At 34.7% G+C, this 18,317-nt stretch overlaps 1 pseudogene; it reads right to left on the bottom strand.

The window, feature by feature from the left end:
• Positions 1-16,144: 16,144 nt before the first annotated feature.
• On the bottom strand, positions 16,145-17,153 carry LOC100753485 (annotated as a pseudogene).
• Between the last annotated feature and the right edge of the window lie 1,164 nt (positions 17,154-18,317).

The raw sequence follows: 18,317 nt of genomic DNA, 5'->3' as shown, positions 1-18,317 counted from the left end.
CATTTAAGGTAGCCTCTCCTCTGTTGCTTAGATTGTTAGTTGGTGTCATCTTTGTAGATCTCCAGACATTTCCCTAGATCCTAATTTCTCTTTAATCCTAAAATGTCTCCCTCTATTATGATATCTCCTTCCTTGTTTTCTTCTATTCTTCCCCCGACTCAACCATTCTGCTCCCTCATGTCCTCCTCATCTCTACTCTCCACCCTCTTCTCATTCTCCTAGCTCCCTCTGTTTCTCCCCATGTTCCCAATTTGCTCAGGAGATCTTGTTTCTTTCCCCTTCTCCAGGGGACCATGTCTGTTTCTCTTAGGTTCCTTCTTGTTTCCTAGCTTCTCTGGCAATGTGGATTGTAGGCTGGCAATCCTTTACGTCATGTCTAAAATCCACATATGAGTGAGTACATACCATGTTTGTCTTTCTGTGTCTGGGTTACCTCACTCTGAATGGTTTTTTCTAATTCCATCCAATTGCCTGCGATTTTCAAGATTCCATTGCTTTTTTCTGCTGAGTATTATTGCATTGTGTAAATGGATCACATATTCTCTATCCATTCTTCAGTTGAGTGGCATCTAGGATGTTTCCAGGTTCTGGCTGTTAGAAATAGTGCTGCTATGAACATCATTGAACAGATGTCCTTCTGTATGAATGCACTTCTTTTGGGTATATGCCTAAGAGTAGAATTGCTGGATCTTGTTGTAGACTGATTCCAATTCTCCTGAGGAATTGCCATACTGGTTTCCAAAGTGGCTCTCTGAGTTGGCACTCCCACCAGCATTGGAGGAGTGTTCCCCTTTCTCCACATCCTCTCCAGGATAGCCATTCTGACAGGAGTAAGATGGTATCTCAGAATTGTTTTGATTTGCATTTCCCTGATGGCTAAGGATGTTGAACACTTTCTTATGTGTCTTTCAACCATTGTAGACTCCTCTAGTGAGAATTCTCTATTTCGTTCTGTACACCACTTTTTAATTGGATTGTTTGGTGTTTTGGAGAATAGCTTCCTGAGTTCTTTGTATGTTTTGGAAATCAGCCCTCTGTCAGATGTGGGGTTGGTGAAGATCTTTTCCCAGTCTGTGGGCTGCCGTTTTGTCTTGCTGACTGTGTCCTTTGCCTTACAGAAGCTTCTTAGTTTCAGGAGGTCCCATTTATCAATTATTGATCTCAGTGTCTGTGCTACTGGTGTTATGTGCAGGAAGCAGTCTCCTGTACAAATTAATTCAAGTGTATTTCCCACTTTATCTTCTAATAGATTCAGTGTGGCTGGGTTTATGTTGAGGTCTTTGATCCATTTTGACTTAAGTTTTGTGCAGGGCGAAAGGCTTGGGTCTATCTGTAGTCTTCTACATGTTTGCATCCAGTTATGCCAGCACCATTTGTTGAAGATGTTCTCTTTGTTCCAGTGTATATATTTGGATTGTTTGTCAAAAATCAGGTGTTCATAGTTGTTTGGGTTAATAACAAGGTTTTCAACTCTATTCCATTGTTCTACCTGTCTATTTTTGTGCCAATACCAAGCTGATTTCAGGAGAATAGGTTTGTAATAGAGCTTGAGGATAGGGATGGTTTTGCCTTCAGAAGTTCCTTTATTTTACAGGGTTGTTTTGGTTATCCTGGGTCTTTTGTTTTTCCATGTAAAGTTGAAAATTTTCTTTCAATTTTCTTTTCTGTGAAGAATTGTGCTGGGAATTTGATGGCAAGTGCATTGGATCTGTAGATTGCTTTTGGCAAGATTGCTATTTTTACTTTGTTAATCCTACCTATCCAAGAATAAGGAAAATCCTTCCATTTTCTGGTATCTTCATTAATTTTTTTCTTTAGAGACTCAAAATTCTTATGGTACAAGTCTTTCACTTTTTTGGTTAGCATTACCCCAAGGTATTTTATGTTGTTTGTGGCAATTGCAAAGGGTTATTTTCCTCTGATTTCTTTGTCCATGAAAGTATCATCTGTATATAATAGGGCTACTGATTTTTCTTTTTTTAGTTAATCTTGTATCCTGACACTTTGCTAAAGGTGCTTATCAGCTGTAGGAGTTTCCTGGTAGAATTTTTAGTGTCACTTATAAAGACTATCATATCATCTACAAGTAGTGAAAGTTTAACTTCTTCCTTTCTGATTTGTATTTCCTTGATCTCCTTTTGTTGTCTTATTGTTCTAGCTAGAAATTCAAGGGCAATATTGAAAAGGTATGGAGAGAGTGTACAGCCTTGTTTTGTCCCAATTTTAGGGGAATTACATTGCATTTCTCTCCATTTAATTTGATGCTGATGGCTGGCTTGCTGTATATTGCTTTCGTTATGTTAAGGTTACCTCTGATCTGTCCAAGACCTTTATCATGAAGTGCTGTTGGATTTTTGTCAAAGGGATTATCAGCATCTAGTGAGATAATCATGTGGTTTTCTTCCTCAGTCTGTATATATGGTGGATTGCATTGATAGATTTTCACAAGTTGGACCATCCTTGCAATCCTGGGATGAAACCTACTTAATCATGGTGGATAATTTCTCTGATGTGTTCTTGGAATCGTTTTTGCCAGTAATTTATTGAGTATTTTGGCATCAATGTTCATGAGGGATATTGGTCTGTAGTTATCTTTGTTAGTTGTGTCTTTGTGTGGCTTGGGTATCAAAGTTATTGAAGCCTCATGAAAAGAGTCTGGCAATGACCCTTCTGCTTCTATTGTATGGAATACTTTGAGGCAAATTGGTATTATCTGTTCCTTGAATTTTTGGTAGAATTCTGCACTGAAGCCATCTGGCCCTGGGGGTTGTTTGGTTGGGAGACTTGATGACTGCTTCTATTTCATTAGGGTTTATAGGTCTATTTAAGTTACTTACCTGTTCTTGATCTAATTTTGGTAAGTGCAAACTGTCCAGAAAATTGTTCGTTTCCTTTAGATTTTCGAATTTTGGTGATTACATGTTTAAAGTATGACCTTATTATCCTCTGGATTTCTTCTGTGTCTGTTGTTATGTCCCCCTTTTCCTTCCTGATTTTATTAATTTGCATGTTCACTCTCTGCCCTTTGGTAAGTTTGCATAAAGGTTTGTCTATCTTGTTGATTTTCTCAAAGAACAAACTTTTCGTTATATTGATTCTTTGTATTGTTCTCCTAGTTTCCACTTTATTGATTTCAGCCCTCAATTTGAATATTTCCTGGAGTCTCCTCCTCCAGAGTCTATTGGATTTATTGTGTTCTACAGCTTTTAGTTGTGCTGTTAATTCTCTAATGTGACTATTATCCTGTTTCTTCTTGCAGGCACTTAGCGTTATGAACTTTTCTCTTAGCACTGTTTTCAAGGTGTCCCATCAGTTTGGGTATGTTGTATCCACATTCTCATTGAATTCTAGGAAATCTTTAAATTCTTTTTTTATGAGTTTGTATTTTTTCTGTAATTTGGGTTTTTATTTAATTCTAACTTTAAATCATGGTGGTCTGATAAGATACATGGGGTTATTTTAACTTTTTTGTACCTGTTGATGTTTGTTATGTTGCCAATTATGTGGTCAATATTAGAGAATGTTCCATGTGGTATTGAGAAGAAGATACATTCTTTTGTATTTAGATGGAATGTTCTACAGATGTCTGTTAAACCCAATTGGGTCATAATTTCTATTAGTTCCTTTGTTTCTTTGTTAAATTTCTGTCTGGTGGTCCTGTCCAATGGTGAAAGAGGAGTGTTGAAGTCTCCCACTATAAGTGTGTTCAGTTTTATATGTGATTTTGAGTTTTAGTAATGTTTCTCTTATGGACGTGGATGCCTTTGTATTTGGGGCATACATGTTCAGAGTTGAGACTTCATCCTGATGGATTTCTCCTGTGATAAGAAAGAAGTTACCTCCTTCAACTCTGTTGATTGATTTTAGTTTAAAGTCCAATTTGTTGGATATTAGGATTGTTAACCCCACTTGTTTCTTGGTTCCATTTGATTGGAAAATCCCCAACCCTTAATTCTTAGGTACCATCTGTCTTTGGAGTTGAGGTGTGTTTCTTGTATGCAGCAGAAGGATGCATTCTGTCTTCTTATCCACTGTGCTAACCTGTGTATTTTTATAGGCTAGTTAAGACCTTTAATATTGAGGGATATTAATGACCATTGATCATTCTTCTTTGGTTTTGATTTGGTCATGGTGGCGAGATTATGTGTGGGATTCTATCCCTTTTCCTTTTGGCTGTTAGTAAAGTGGGTTTATGTACTGCCAATGTTTTTCTGGTTGTAGTTAACTTCCTTGGGTTGCAGTTTTCCTTCCAGAACTTTCTGTAGGCTGGATTTCTGGATATGCATTGTTTGAATCTGGTGTTATCATGGTATATCTTGTATTCTCCATCTATAAGAATTGAAAGCTTTGCTGGTTTTAGTAGTCTGGGCTGGCATCAGTGATCTCTTAATGTAGGTAGAATATCTATTCATGATTTTCTGGCTTCAGTGCTTCCATGAAAAAGTCAGTTGTAATTCTGATAGGTTTGCCTTTATATGTTACCAGAACTGGAAACCTAATTTATAACTCTTATCGTGAATCATTAATATTATCATTGCTTACCAAACCACAGCTATGTATAGTCTTGTTTGACTACAGAATACATTGTCAACATTAATATAAGCATCTGAATTTGGCAGCAAAATAAAAATTAAAGTAATGTTTTGATAATATTTAGACTATGCTAGAACTTGCAAATTAATATTAGCTTACTTCTAGTCTATTTCCTGGCTCTTTGTTTATCATATTAATGTAGCTTCCACTTAACATTAAGAATTCCTTTTTTAAAAACACTGGGCTTAATGCACTATCTATTTTGATGTTGTTTCCTTTTTCTTCATGTTTTCATCAAGACTAGTCTTAGACCTACCAAAGCTTTTAGATAACAAAGAATTATGCCTTTACATGCTTAATCCCATTAAAAAAATTTCTCATCACAGTAAAATGGGCTTGCTATAGTTTGTTCAGCAAACAATGTTCTTCCTTGCTGATTTTCTGAAGTGTTTCTGAAATCTACAATGGGTTATTCCATGTGAACCAGGACAAGTTAACTTCAAGTCTCAATAGGCTTGCCCTCAAGGATTCTATTCCTGAAGTTGAAGTATTCCTTTACTTTTGTGCCTCCTACTCTCAAAGGTTTATACTTGTGAACTTGATATATGTAAAATGTCACATCAGTGACTAAAAAATGTTGTGCCCATGGATCAAGAAAACAGTACGGAACTTGGTACAGTTTAAAATATTACATATTACTGCACTTCTTACAAGGAGTTTGTAGCACAGCTGAACTTAAGTTTTCAATAAGGACAATTTAGGGAAAATCATTAAGGTCACACCATTCATGTGAAGAATATCTCACAGTTTCCATACACTGAAAATACCCTAGGGGTTAAAGGCATGAAACTAGGCAGCCTTGCAGTTTGGAATGCTTATTTTGGAATATTAACTGTCTTGTTCAACTCCAGTCCACACTGATTTTACTAGCTCCTAAGCATGTAAAAATTGATGTATTACTGAAAAACTTTACTAAATGACATTCATGATAATATAAAATGATAAGCTTTTACCAAACTAATATTGTACATATTCCAAGATATCTATAATTTTATTCATATTAACTAATTGTTTTACATGTGTTTATCAATTTCATTTCTACAACAGAAGTTTTAGTTAGTGATATTGTCAATTCGTATTTCCCTAATATGTGTCAGTTCCTTTTATAAACTAGTTATTGAATAAAATGTGTGTTTACTGATCTTGTTTTGAACATGTCCAGGAATGAATGCATTAGATATAAATACATTGCTCTAGTAACATAGGTTCCCAGTACAATAAGCATCAAAAGATTCACATTAAGATTGTATGAGCGGAAGTCAGTTATATTGAGAATTTTAAAGTGTCAAATACTTTATTTTAGTTAAAAACTGACACAAGAGCTGGCCACAGAGATTCTTGGCTATTCTCAGAAAATATGTGACTTGTGTTGGAGACAGAAAAATCAGTTTTCACCATATTCCTATTACCCAACTATTTAACAGTTTTGTAATTTATAGTTTTGAATCACAGAAATATTTGAATTTGTCAGTAGAAAATGTGATCATATATCAAATTTTCATCTGAAATATGTGCAATGGAAAAAAAACACAATTGATACTTGCCTATAAGAGAGACATTATTCTATTGTAAAGAAAAATACTGTCCATCTACCAATCTTCCAGTAAAATTCCTATATGATTTCTAAATACTTTCTTTAAAACACCGCTAAAAGCCACACTTAAATTTCCACCTGGTTATCCCTATTCAAAGCTTTAAAACAATATTTCCTTTTAGTGATAAATTTTTCAAAGGTTCTAGCCACTAAGTTGGTTACCTTGTATTGTTTATGGCAATTACAGTTTTAAGTTGGATCAAAAAATGGGGCTTTTATTTCATAATGAGACCCAGTGTATTAATTTATTTTCTCAACCTTGTGGCCAAATTCTTGACAAGAAAAATTACATGAAAAAGAGGTCTATTTTTGATATACAGTCTGAGAGGATCTATCCCTCCTTAGGCAAGGTGTGGCCATGTTTGACTCTGTGACATCATGAATTTTGGTAGCTGCTTGCTCTTCCAATCCCCCCAGAAGAGGAAATAGGAACCAGACAGGAAACAGATGCAGATTGTAATTCTAAAGGCGCATCCACAGTGAATACACTTCATACATAAATGCTCATCTTCTAAAAGATTCCACAAGCTCTATAAACATTACCACCTTTTGGGATCAAATTTTCTAGCACATGATTATACTGGCAGATTGTTTGTATTCATATCTGAAGAAATAGTCACAGAATATCATTGGATTCATTAATAATTTAATCATTTCCTAATTGATATTTCAAGCCAACAAACATTTGTAATGCTACAAAGATTCAAAGACTAGAGGAACAAACTAAAACAGAAATTTGGGAATATCAGAAAGAGACTAGTAGAGAACAGGGAAGTTGACAATAGTAGGATGGTGACCAGATGGTAGGGGTGAAAGTAATCAAAATACATCATATACCCTCATAAACTTGTCAAGAAATTAATAAAAACACAACTCATCTCATTCTGGTGTCTTATTATAAAAATTCCCATAAACTGCATGGTTTGTAAGCAGCAGAAATTTGTTCTTGGCCACAAAAGAGCATGAAAATTCCACAATATAGAAATAAGAGCATTGATGTCTGTTGAGGACTCACTTTCTGGTTTGTACACACTACCTTCCCCAAATGTCATCTGTCGTAGTCAGACATGATCCTCCAGACATCTTTTTAACTATGTATACAGTATTCTGGCATGCATGCCTACATGCCAGAAGAGGGTACCAAATCTCATTACAGGTAGTTGTGAGTCACCATGTGGTTGCTGGGAATTGAATTCAGGATCTCTGGAAGAACAGACAATGCTCTCCAGCCCTCCTCCAGACATCTTTTCAAAGAGCACCAATCACATTGATGAAAGATCATTTCTCATAGTCTGGTCACCTTTAAAGGTTTCACTGCACTCCTAGGGGCTTGAGTTTCAGCAAACAACTTTAGAGTGGAACATCTGAATCCTTCAAAATACAATGACAGAAAACTTAAGGCTGCATAAATATAATGTGTTTCTAAGAACAGTAGTACAAGAGTGTCATTGAAAGTCAGAATTGTTAGCAGAAATATATGGTACTTAAAATACATTGGAAAATATGTTGAAATTAGTTGCTGACAAGGTGATTCATTGAGTAACAACCATTCGCTGACCCAGCCGGAGAACAGAGTTTATTTCCCAGAACTGATGATAGAAGAAGAGAATAGACCTTCAAGAGTATATCCTTTACACACACACACACACACACACACACACACACACACACCAGACAGAGACAAGCGCAAATACACAGAGACAGACACACACACACATGTACAGACAAACTCGAAGAGACAGACAGAGGGAGAGAAAAGGAGAGAGAGTACCTACAGAAACAATAATAATTATTAAATATTTAAAAGCATGTGCACATCAAGAAGTGTTAAAGCATGCCTTTAACCACAATTTTCAGGAGGCAGAGGCAGGTGTATCTGTGAGTTTTTGGCCAGACTGGTATACAGTGTTTTCCAGTACAGACAGGGTGGTTACACAGAGAAAACCTGCCTTAAAAAAACAAAAGGCATATGAACTTAAAATTAATTAGTGAAATTAATGTATCCTAACATTGAATACAATAAAACTACGTTGTTACATAAAGAGAAGAGAATAAAAGTTTTTCAGAAAATAGAAACAATCAACTATACTTTCAAAAGTATATATTTTTAGTTTTAAGTGATATTTGGCTGGGTTTTACATACATCTGTTCTCAAGAAACTTACATAGGGAACTTTTAATGATCTGAAATGTTTAATACATTCATCAACTAACAACTGAATTGGTTGCTGTTTTTATAGATGTAGGAAGAAAATATCAATACTAATGTAGAATAGGTTATTTCTCATATTTCAAATGGCTAGCATTATAATGACATCATCTTGGACCATTTATGTATCCCAGCCCTAATTTTCACATAAGCATGTAAAATGAAAGTAACACAGTGGATAGTTTCAGGAAATACACCTTATTTTAGGAACTCTGAATTTTATTTTACTTATTGGGAACTAAATCTTTCCCCCAAAGAATATTATTCTTTTTAATTATTAAAAATATTCATTGCCCCATAAAAAAGAAATTATCCTCAATTTCAAAATTCATCTTGTATAAAGTCCTTAGTAATAATTTGGTTTAGATTAAAAGACTTCCTCAGCTTTAGCTCTCAGGAGGTCTGGAAGCATGAATAATGCACATAGCAGTGTACCAAGAGATGAGGTGAATTTATAAGGATGCTATCATTGACGGTGAGAGCACAGATTCAAATAGTTCTTTGATGGAGCTCAGAGTTTTATTGCTGATTCAACAAACTTGTACTTGTCTGCTGCCCCGTTACAAAACTGGATAACTATTCTTTGGACTTTACCTGAAAGTTCCTCTTAACAAGTAATCTTCATGTAAATATGGTAATTCCATTCCTTTGGAGAAATTGGGGTGCTGGTAATATTGTAAGTAAATGAATTGTGGTTGTAGATCAGCAGACAGAACACATGAGGATTTATTTTAGAGTGGAAATTCATTATATGCACAGCACTTATTTGGAGCCATTAAGTGAAACTATAAACTGATTTTTCTATGAGCTAATCCTATAACAAATATTGAGAACCATTTATTCTTCTATAAAGGAAGAAAATTTTATTCCTTGTCTAAAGGTCAGCCTGTCTAGACTCTATATTGTCAGGTAAAGACAAGTGACAAAACTCAGAAAACTGTGTTAATCAACAACCAGTTGTAACTATCATAGGTAAGTGTTAAGGCATTATTTCCCTTTTCAGGTTGTTTTCACAAGCGCTGAGAAAATTATAACCAATTAATAGTACGTAGTATTAGCAGTTTGATGACAAATTTCTTCACTGAAATGACAGTGATCACGGTTAAGGGGGTGTCCCCTCTAAGGTGTGATTGTTTATGGCTATTTACTGATGTAATCAGAGTTCTAATCAGTATTTTCAGGAAAAGTAAATGCCAGTGGAATTCATTACATATATTTACTCATATATAAAACATGTAAAGGCCCAAAGGACACTGATGTACCACCCATACCATACCATAACAGAGGAGTATTTAGGGCACAGGGTATATAAAGCTCTCATTTTCATGAACACACAATGTTTCTAGGTAAAATTCATTTTTCAGACAGCTTGCTTTTCGTTAGCATTGACCTATGTTGTTTGAGCATAACTGGCTCCAGGGAACTTAATGATTTTGGAAGAATATAGAGGGCTGATAAGAATTTTTGTTCTAGAAGAAATAATATTCCTTAAGTCTTAATTTCATAATGAAAAATACTGGTTAATACAAGAAAAATAAAACAAAGAAGTAAAGTCCCTTTTAGGAAAAATTTGCCTAATAATTGGCATGGGAGGGAAACAAAGTTGCTTCTAATCAATGTACCTATCCTGGGGTTTAGGGAGGCTGAATGAATGGCAGGCAGAGCAGCTGAATGACTGCCTTCTCATCAACACACACATTTAAATATTAAAATTAAAATCAGCTTAGCATCTCATGCTGCTGGAGATCAGAGGCTGCATGAGATAATCAACAGACATATTGCCTATAAGAATAAAAAATTGGAATTATACTAAGTATTTTGTCTTTTATCATTAATTACTAGAAAATAAGAGGATAAACAAATTTCTTGACTTTGTAACCCACTGAGATTGAAAACGTAAGTGAATAACACTGAGTTATTCCTAATGTGTTATCAAGAGGTGATATGGTCTCATGAGGCATAAAAGCCATGAATAAAATGTTTTTTTCAGTATTAGAAATATATATGATAAAGAGCTGCTGTCCATATGTTGCTAAGACTTGGCTTATAGCTGAAGACATTATCATTTGATGTATGCACTACATAAAAAGTGTATTTCAATTGGAAAAACATAAAAAATGAACCTATACTTGCTTCAGATACACAATGAGTAAATTTAAGTTTACTCTCTACCAGGTTTACATTCTGTACAAAAGCAGATGTAAACTTCTTGACAGAATTAAATAAAATTGAATATTTTATGACAGTGATTCACAAGAGGAGAAAATATTTTGAAAACAAACAAAAGTCAACTTGTAATGGAAATAAACTGGACAAAAAATAAAGGGTTTGGATTTATAAAAATTGTATAAACACCCTTATTCATCGACACACGTAGAGCAATTACAGTTTCTGATTGAGTATACATAAAGCAGATATGGTTAGTCAAAAAAGTTCAAATGTCATATGATATTAGAAGAACCATTTGCTCCCAATTTTATGATTCAATTTCTGTAGGAATTTGAGGATGTGTATGGCTTTTTTATATACAAACACTGAAGGAAATATCATAAGGATAAAGAAAAGAGATATATAAGAGCTATGTCTTAAATAGACTCTGTACAGCTTCAAAATGTGAGCCAAAAAGGAGGGAGGAAAGACCTACTTTATGCTCCATTCCCAGTCTGCAGGCAAAAAACACATCCTAAAAAATAATGTGGAAGTCAAGAGTGTTTTGCTTTTAAAGAAATATGTTAACATCTCATCTCTTAGTAAAATATATTCTGTGAAGTATAATCTATACTTACAAAAGGTTCTTAGATACTCTAGAGTTTAGTACCACTGTCTATAAACACACACACACACACACACACACACACACACACACACACACACACACACACATATATGTATGGAATTTCTGGAAATGGTCATGGAAATACACAGACAGGATGTAAAACTTGTGACATTTTATTAGCTAAATTTACACACTGTGGGAAATGATAGAAATCAAGATTACAGATTCACCAATGGCACTGACCAAAGACCTTGTCAGATCTAGAAAGTAACCTGAGTATTTGTGGGGATATGGAAAGTCTCTTGCTGCTGCTTCACTTTTTTTTATGCTCCCTCCTGAGCATGAATTTGATACAACATTAGTAATACTTTATTAGGGTTTCATAAAAATTAAATATCAATGTAAACTTACCATGAAATAAAAGCTAATTAATCACATCAAAACATTTTCTGATTAAGAGATACGAGCAGGGGTAGTGATGCAAAGAAGATATTTGCCTCATAACTATACCTAGTCTTTAATACAAATTCTTGTTTAGCAACATTCTTGGCTTTGTTACCCCTTAAATTAAGATCAGTGATCCCAAATTCCATAAAATCCAACAACATGATCCTTCAATACTGTATGGATAACGTAATTAGTACTCCAGTTAGGCTGGAAGACATTTATGTCTTACATCAATATTGCATTAAAAGCACAAGTTCCCCCGATGGCTCCTGGATGTGGTGGCAGAATCTGTGGTCATTGGTGATCTGAGTGTGAGCCACCCAGAATTAAATCCACGATTTCATCTGCCAAGTTTAATAACTATAATGTGGACATGGGGAAAATATCACTGGAAAGTAACATGCTTGCAACTAATAATTTTATATGTGCATACATGCATATGTATAGTGTTCCAGTTTTGTATCCAGCCTGTGTCACTCAATGTATAGGAGAAACTAAATTTATAAAGTTTGATAAACAAGAGTTAATTCATGGTATTGAAAAATAAGTTTAGGAAAAGAAATAGAATTGATAAAGGACAGCAGAATAGAGCTCAATGGTAGAACACTTACTTATGAGTAGTAATGCATAGTTTTGTACCCTGAACCACAAAATAATAAAAAAATACAAAAATAAAGTGAAGTCAAATTGGAAAGTTGTGCTTTGTTTGGAATAGAAATAATGATTCTGTATATGAAAGTAAATAAACTACGACATGTTGTTAAAATGGGATATTACATAAGGCCTAAAGTATCAAGGAAATCATTAGGAAATGCAAGAAAATAATGATTTTCTTGAAACAAACATGTATTTCAAATTTCAATAAGGATATTGATGATCCATGTGTGCTCAGAGTCATTGCTGGTGAAGACTTTTGTGATTGGCCCTGTTAGATACACATTTATATCCTGAAGGCACATCATGTAACTGCTCATACCTTAACAAACTTATATTTTGACTCTCTATTTAGTTCTATTGTAAATTATTCTCTTTGAAAAATATGTTTATGATGATGGAACTTATCCAGTTTCAGTTTATTCATACTGCTGATTACTGTCTTCAATAGGTAAAATCAAGATGAAATTGGTTGTTCTTGACAAACTGATCACATATAGACATTCACTTATACAAACATGCTAGCATTACATTAGAGAATATAGAATTATTTCTTGAGACGCCAGCAATTTCTATGGAAATTAATTTTCAGAATTAATACCAGCCATTTACCAATAAACACCCTTGTAACATGTGCCCTTATTTGAAACCGAGGATTTTCCTAGTTACTCATTCTCCATTTCTTCACCAGTCTGTGTCAGTCAAGGTTGTACACTGCTGCAATTATATAATTTTACAAATTCAAACTAATTAGTTTCTAGCAGAGGGCCCTAACAGTAGCAAAATATGAGAGTATGGAAAAAAAAAACACACAACTAGGAGTATTGTCCTCTAAATCTGTGAGGTATAGCATTACTTTGGTAGCTGATTCTGTGTCGTAAGATGCAAGATAAAAATGTCTTTTAGTTCCAAAGCCTGTCTCAACTTTTATCTTGATTTATTAACTAAAAATCTTGCAGGGGTATAATAATAAACAGCTACATCATTATATTGGCAAGGCATCTGTGCTGCTGTGGATTGTTACTCTCAGAGCTTGGACAAAATGCACAGGGATTTGCTGATATAATAGTACTTCATAAAAACAGGACAGGTATATGTAGGGAATGACTAGAAATGTAGTGACTGCCCTTAGATGGTAGCCTAGGAGAGACTCAAGAAATATGTAACTGTGTAAATTAAAAAGTAGTTCTAAGTATTTATAGATCAGGAAGGAGAAGCATGTTGTAATACATTTATAGAAATCAGCTACCTAGAGAATCATATATTAACCAAAACCAATAAAGTAACTTGTATTCGAGTAACACGTTCTATAACTCAAGATTTTGAATACAAAACAAAATTCATTTCCATATGGATGAATTTAATGTTTTGCTCTTGAGAGAACTCCTTTGAACCATTCAAATGATTGTTTGTATATAGTGGATTACTGCAACTAAATGCCGCAAAATTTTCACCAAGGAAGGTTAGTGTTCAGCATGCACAGACTGGAAGCTACTACATAAAAATCAAGAAACATTGCTAAAAGAGGTCATCAAGAAAGTAAGAGTGCTTTGAAATACTTTCCTCTTGACAGACATGGCTGTCACACACATGGACTAACAGAAACTTTGATTGCGTGTACAAGACACAGCATGCTCAAGTCAGTTAAACATTCTAACATTGAGGTAGGAGGGCCTCCTGAGGCACCACAATTATTTCAGAAGCAAAGGGTAGTAACTAACTACTAAAGAAGGGAAAGTCACTTTCTTAGAGGGGAGGCCACTGGCATGTTCTCTATTAGCCAGTGGATTCTATTAGCTAGTGTATAACCTCATAGTCATAAAACTGTGGGCACTTAAGAGCTAGACTCAGTGAGTGTTAGATACATGCATACATAATACATACATACATACATACATACATAATACATACATACATACATATGCATATTAATGGGTATATCTTAAACTTGAGAGACAGGATATGTATCACAGAGAGGGCCAAAAAAGTATGGAGAGTCATTGGGTGTTGTACACAATAGAGATATATTGTATATGTCTATGAAAGTATCTAAGAACAGGGTGGTGGTGGTGCACCAGCGCTTGGGAGGAAGAGTTAGGTGGATCTCTGTAAGTCTGATCCAGCCCTGTCCACAGAGTGAGTTCCAGGACAGGATCCAAAGCTACACAGAGAAACTATGTCTCAAAAAATAAAAAAAAGCTTCAAAGAATGAAAAAAAAACATAAATAAAAGCTGGAAATCATGAAAATTTCCACAATTAGCAATCAGTTATAATTTATCATTAGAGATATTTAATACATTTTATCCTTAATCATTTAAACTATACATATTTATCATAGCATATTCATAATTACTACTTAAAGTGAAACATGCAAGTTCACAGTATCACAGACCACAATAAATAATTAAATAACTCATGGGAATTATATGAATGTCATGTTCTTTGTTTTGTACCTATATGTACTCATGTTGTAGGACAGAGTTTCGGCTTCTCAAATCTCTTGCTGGGTTGGAGAGCTTTTGCTGATATTGCCTATGAATAATGATGTCACCAGATGAAGAGATAGATGCTGAGTTTTGGCTAAGTCTGTTTTTGTTTTTTTTTTGTCTTATAAAAGCCTATTGCCCATTGTTCCACTGTTTCCTAAAGTCTGGATATAAGCACACAGAAACCCTGAATGAAATAGCACCATGGCTCTTAGTGTCACTGCCGTTTTCACTAAGGTATCTTCAGTGACCTGATGCAGAGATCAGCACAGTTCTTTCCATTAATAAATTGTGTGCATGGTTAACTAACATACATTTTTGCTTATTAGTCTTAATCAAATGTAATGAAGACTTGACAATGGGGGCACTGCATCCTTCCTCTTATGACAGTTGCCTGTACAGAATACATCTTTAGATTTCTAGCAGGAAGGAACTGAGACTCTTTGAACACACTATTATTTAACAACTAACTTTTAGACACCATATCTGAAAATATTCTAAGACTACTGAATGCTATAAATATATCCAGTTTCTCTGTGATATTTTATATTTCTTTAGATTCACTAATTTCTCTTTAATCATGATCCAATTGTAATATAATGTAATAGATCTAATGTGTGAAAATGCCATCACTTTGAATACATTTGAATTTCGTTGGCTCTGTATTCCAAAATTCTGCCACTTTGGTCAATTATATTCAGAAACACATGAAAATAAATGGTGAAAGTGTGCCCCCCCATTTTTCAAGCATATTATTTACATAAATCACCCATGAGATATCCCTCTCATTTAAGTTTATTTTTAGGAAGTAGATAACTTCAAGTAGAATCTATAATTTAAGGTTCTAAACTTACACCCTAACTGTGTAAACTTGTAATATTTCAGCAAGATGCAGTTAAGTAATATTTTTTTCATTATTTGATATATATTTGGTGTTTTTTGCTGGCATGACATTTCACTTGGGCAGTTGATTGCATCATACATATACAGATTTTACTTTTTATATAATATTGTGATGTAACTACAGACACACATATACATAAAACAAAATCATTTGCAACAGTTATGCATAAGATATGCACCTGGATTTACACACTGAATCCAGGTGTGACTAATTGGGAACTCTGTCCTAACAATATTTGATGTTCGTGCACAGTACAAGGACACCATGAGACTCACAGGGTAATTGAAGCCTTCTCACAAATGGCAGCGAGTCTCAGAGACAATGGGGTTATCACATTAACCAGGTTGCCACGACACAAGTACAACTTAACATCAGGGTAGAACTGTGGAAAATTGAGGTTTTCCTGAGGCAACCTCCACACAACTGCAAAGAATACACATCAGATGAAGAGACAGTGTGTGGTCTCCATAGAAACCCTGCTTCACCCTGGACAGTGAAGTGCTAAGACATTTGAGGTCTTTACACTGCAGCTCTTGCTGGACCCCCAGAATGTATTTACAGTCTTCTTCAAAAAAGCCTCCTCCTCAAGAGTCAGATTCACTTTCACTACAATTGAGATCCCATTTGGTCCCTGAACAGGGGACACAGAGAAAGACTTTATCCTTTACTCCATAGAGATTCTTTATCATGATGGAAATGGGTACACCCACCTAAGATATTTCTTTATTCTCTTGGCCATGTCTTTCACAGAGAGTCCAATGGACTAGGACATAAAAAATTTCATGTTCTACTCATAGGTGCTGTCAATCACTTGCTTGGGAACATCTTTCCACTGCTCCTCTGCTTCACTGCCCAGTTTTGGGTTCAGATTCTTCAGAGAGGCTCCGGCAACATTTATGGTGTGTTTCGTGGGGCACACTGAAGTCTCCATGCTCTCAAAGACCCATCCATGACAACTTAGCAGGAGAACTCCCTGTCTTTCTCCCATCAGGTAATGGAACCAAGACGAATGCAAATTACAACCACTTGTGAGAAGTCAGGGTTTAGGAAAGCTACTTATCTTCCAAGCCATAAAGGACAAAATATCTACAGGTTTAAAAACAGTAAGTCACTTGTAGTTTGGACTGTAATTCCCAGCATTGTGAGTGATGAACTTGAAGATGTTCATGTTTTACTTACCAAACTGAACTGACTCTCTTTTTCTGGAAGACAGGTCGGTGCTGTGATAATGACCAGCTAGGAGTTTGCAGTCACGCCAGAGAGCTTTCAGTCTTTGCCAGAAGTTTTGTTTGCTGTTGTTGTTTTCTAAGGAAAAAGATGTCATGCTGCTGCACATTCATAATGTCTCTCCTCATTGGCCAGTTCTTCTTTAAGATACTGATGGAACAAGACAGTTATACAACACCAATACCAACAATGGTAATCTTGTTCTGGGGTGGTGTTTTTACTTTAAGAAGACTCAAATTCAGCTGGTCCTTGAAGGTTGCCATCTTGGATGTGGAACCAAAAGGGAACACAAGTGTATCAGGTGGCATCAGGCATGCAACAACATGGTCTGGGCTAGGAGACAGTGGCTCCTCACACACACACACACACACACACACACACACACACACACACACACACACAAACAATATTATTATGATAATATATATATATATATATATATAATATATATATATATTATATGTTTTCCCCTAAGACCTAGATAAGGATAGATGGCATTCAAGCATACTTTGAATAAATGACTACTAAGAAAAAGGCCTGGTGTGCAAGAAACACTCAACGAATATTTTTGAAAATGAGTTTTGATACAACATGTTACTTAAAGGGAGTCTCAATATTTGTGAGAAGCAAGTATTGAAAAAAGGAAATATTAAAAGATAACATGCTATTAAGGAGTACACATATGTGTAAACATGCATACACACTGAAATACATAGCTACCTTCACAGGACATTGAATATGCTGCATGAGTGAAATTACAGCAACTTCATATCTAAACTATACTATCAATTCTATTTAATGGGTCCAACTAAATTCCATATGTAGGCGAATGTAATAAGTGTGCATATATTTATTTATTTATTATTGTTCTACCTATAAAACCATATGGAGTAATTTTTCCAGTTATTTTTGTTCTTAAGGCAATGTTTTGTGGACAACAGAGTACAAAAATTAAAAAAGAAATGACAAACAAATAAGGAATATGCATTATACGGAATAAAAGACAAAATAGGGCTGAGGATGTGAAAGTTTAACTGAAATAATACTGTCCTTTATAAAACACAATTACAACCTCGCATGACTCAAACAAATGAGTAACACATAAAAATATTTAATATACAAAAATGTTAAAATTTTCAGTATTAGTGCATAATAAAATAAAGGCTACAATAATTTTAATAGGTACCTAAATTTTCTAACTGCTATTAGAAAGATAAAATTCTTTCATATCTCATTGAAAAATTATCCCCAAATTTATTCATGGAATTTTTTAGTCAAGTATGTAGGTTCTGTCACTAATGGGTTCAATAATATTTTGATTTCCTTAGATAAATTTGGGTTTATTTTTAAGAAAGAGAAATTGAAAACGTGATTGAGACAAAATATTGCTATTATTTATGAGTTTTGTTTAAATTAGAAATCATCTT

This window comes from Cricetulus griseus (assembly GCF_003668045.3).
Source record: "Cricetulus griseus strain 17A/GY chromosome 1 unlocalized genomic scaffold, alternate assembly CriGri-PICRH-1.0 chr1_1, whole genome shotgun sequence".
In the NCBI taxonomy this organism is placed as follows: domain Eukaryota; kingdom Metazoa; phylum Chordata; class Mammalia; order Rodentia; family Cricetidae; genus Cricetulus; species Cricetulus griseus.
This window is presented reverse-complemented; position numbering and strand designations above follow the sequence as displayed.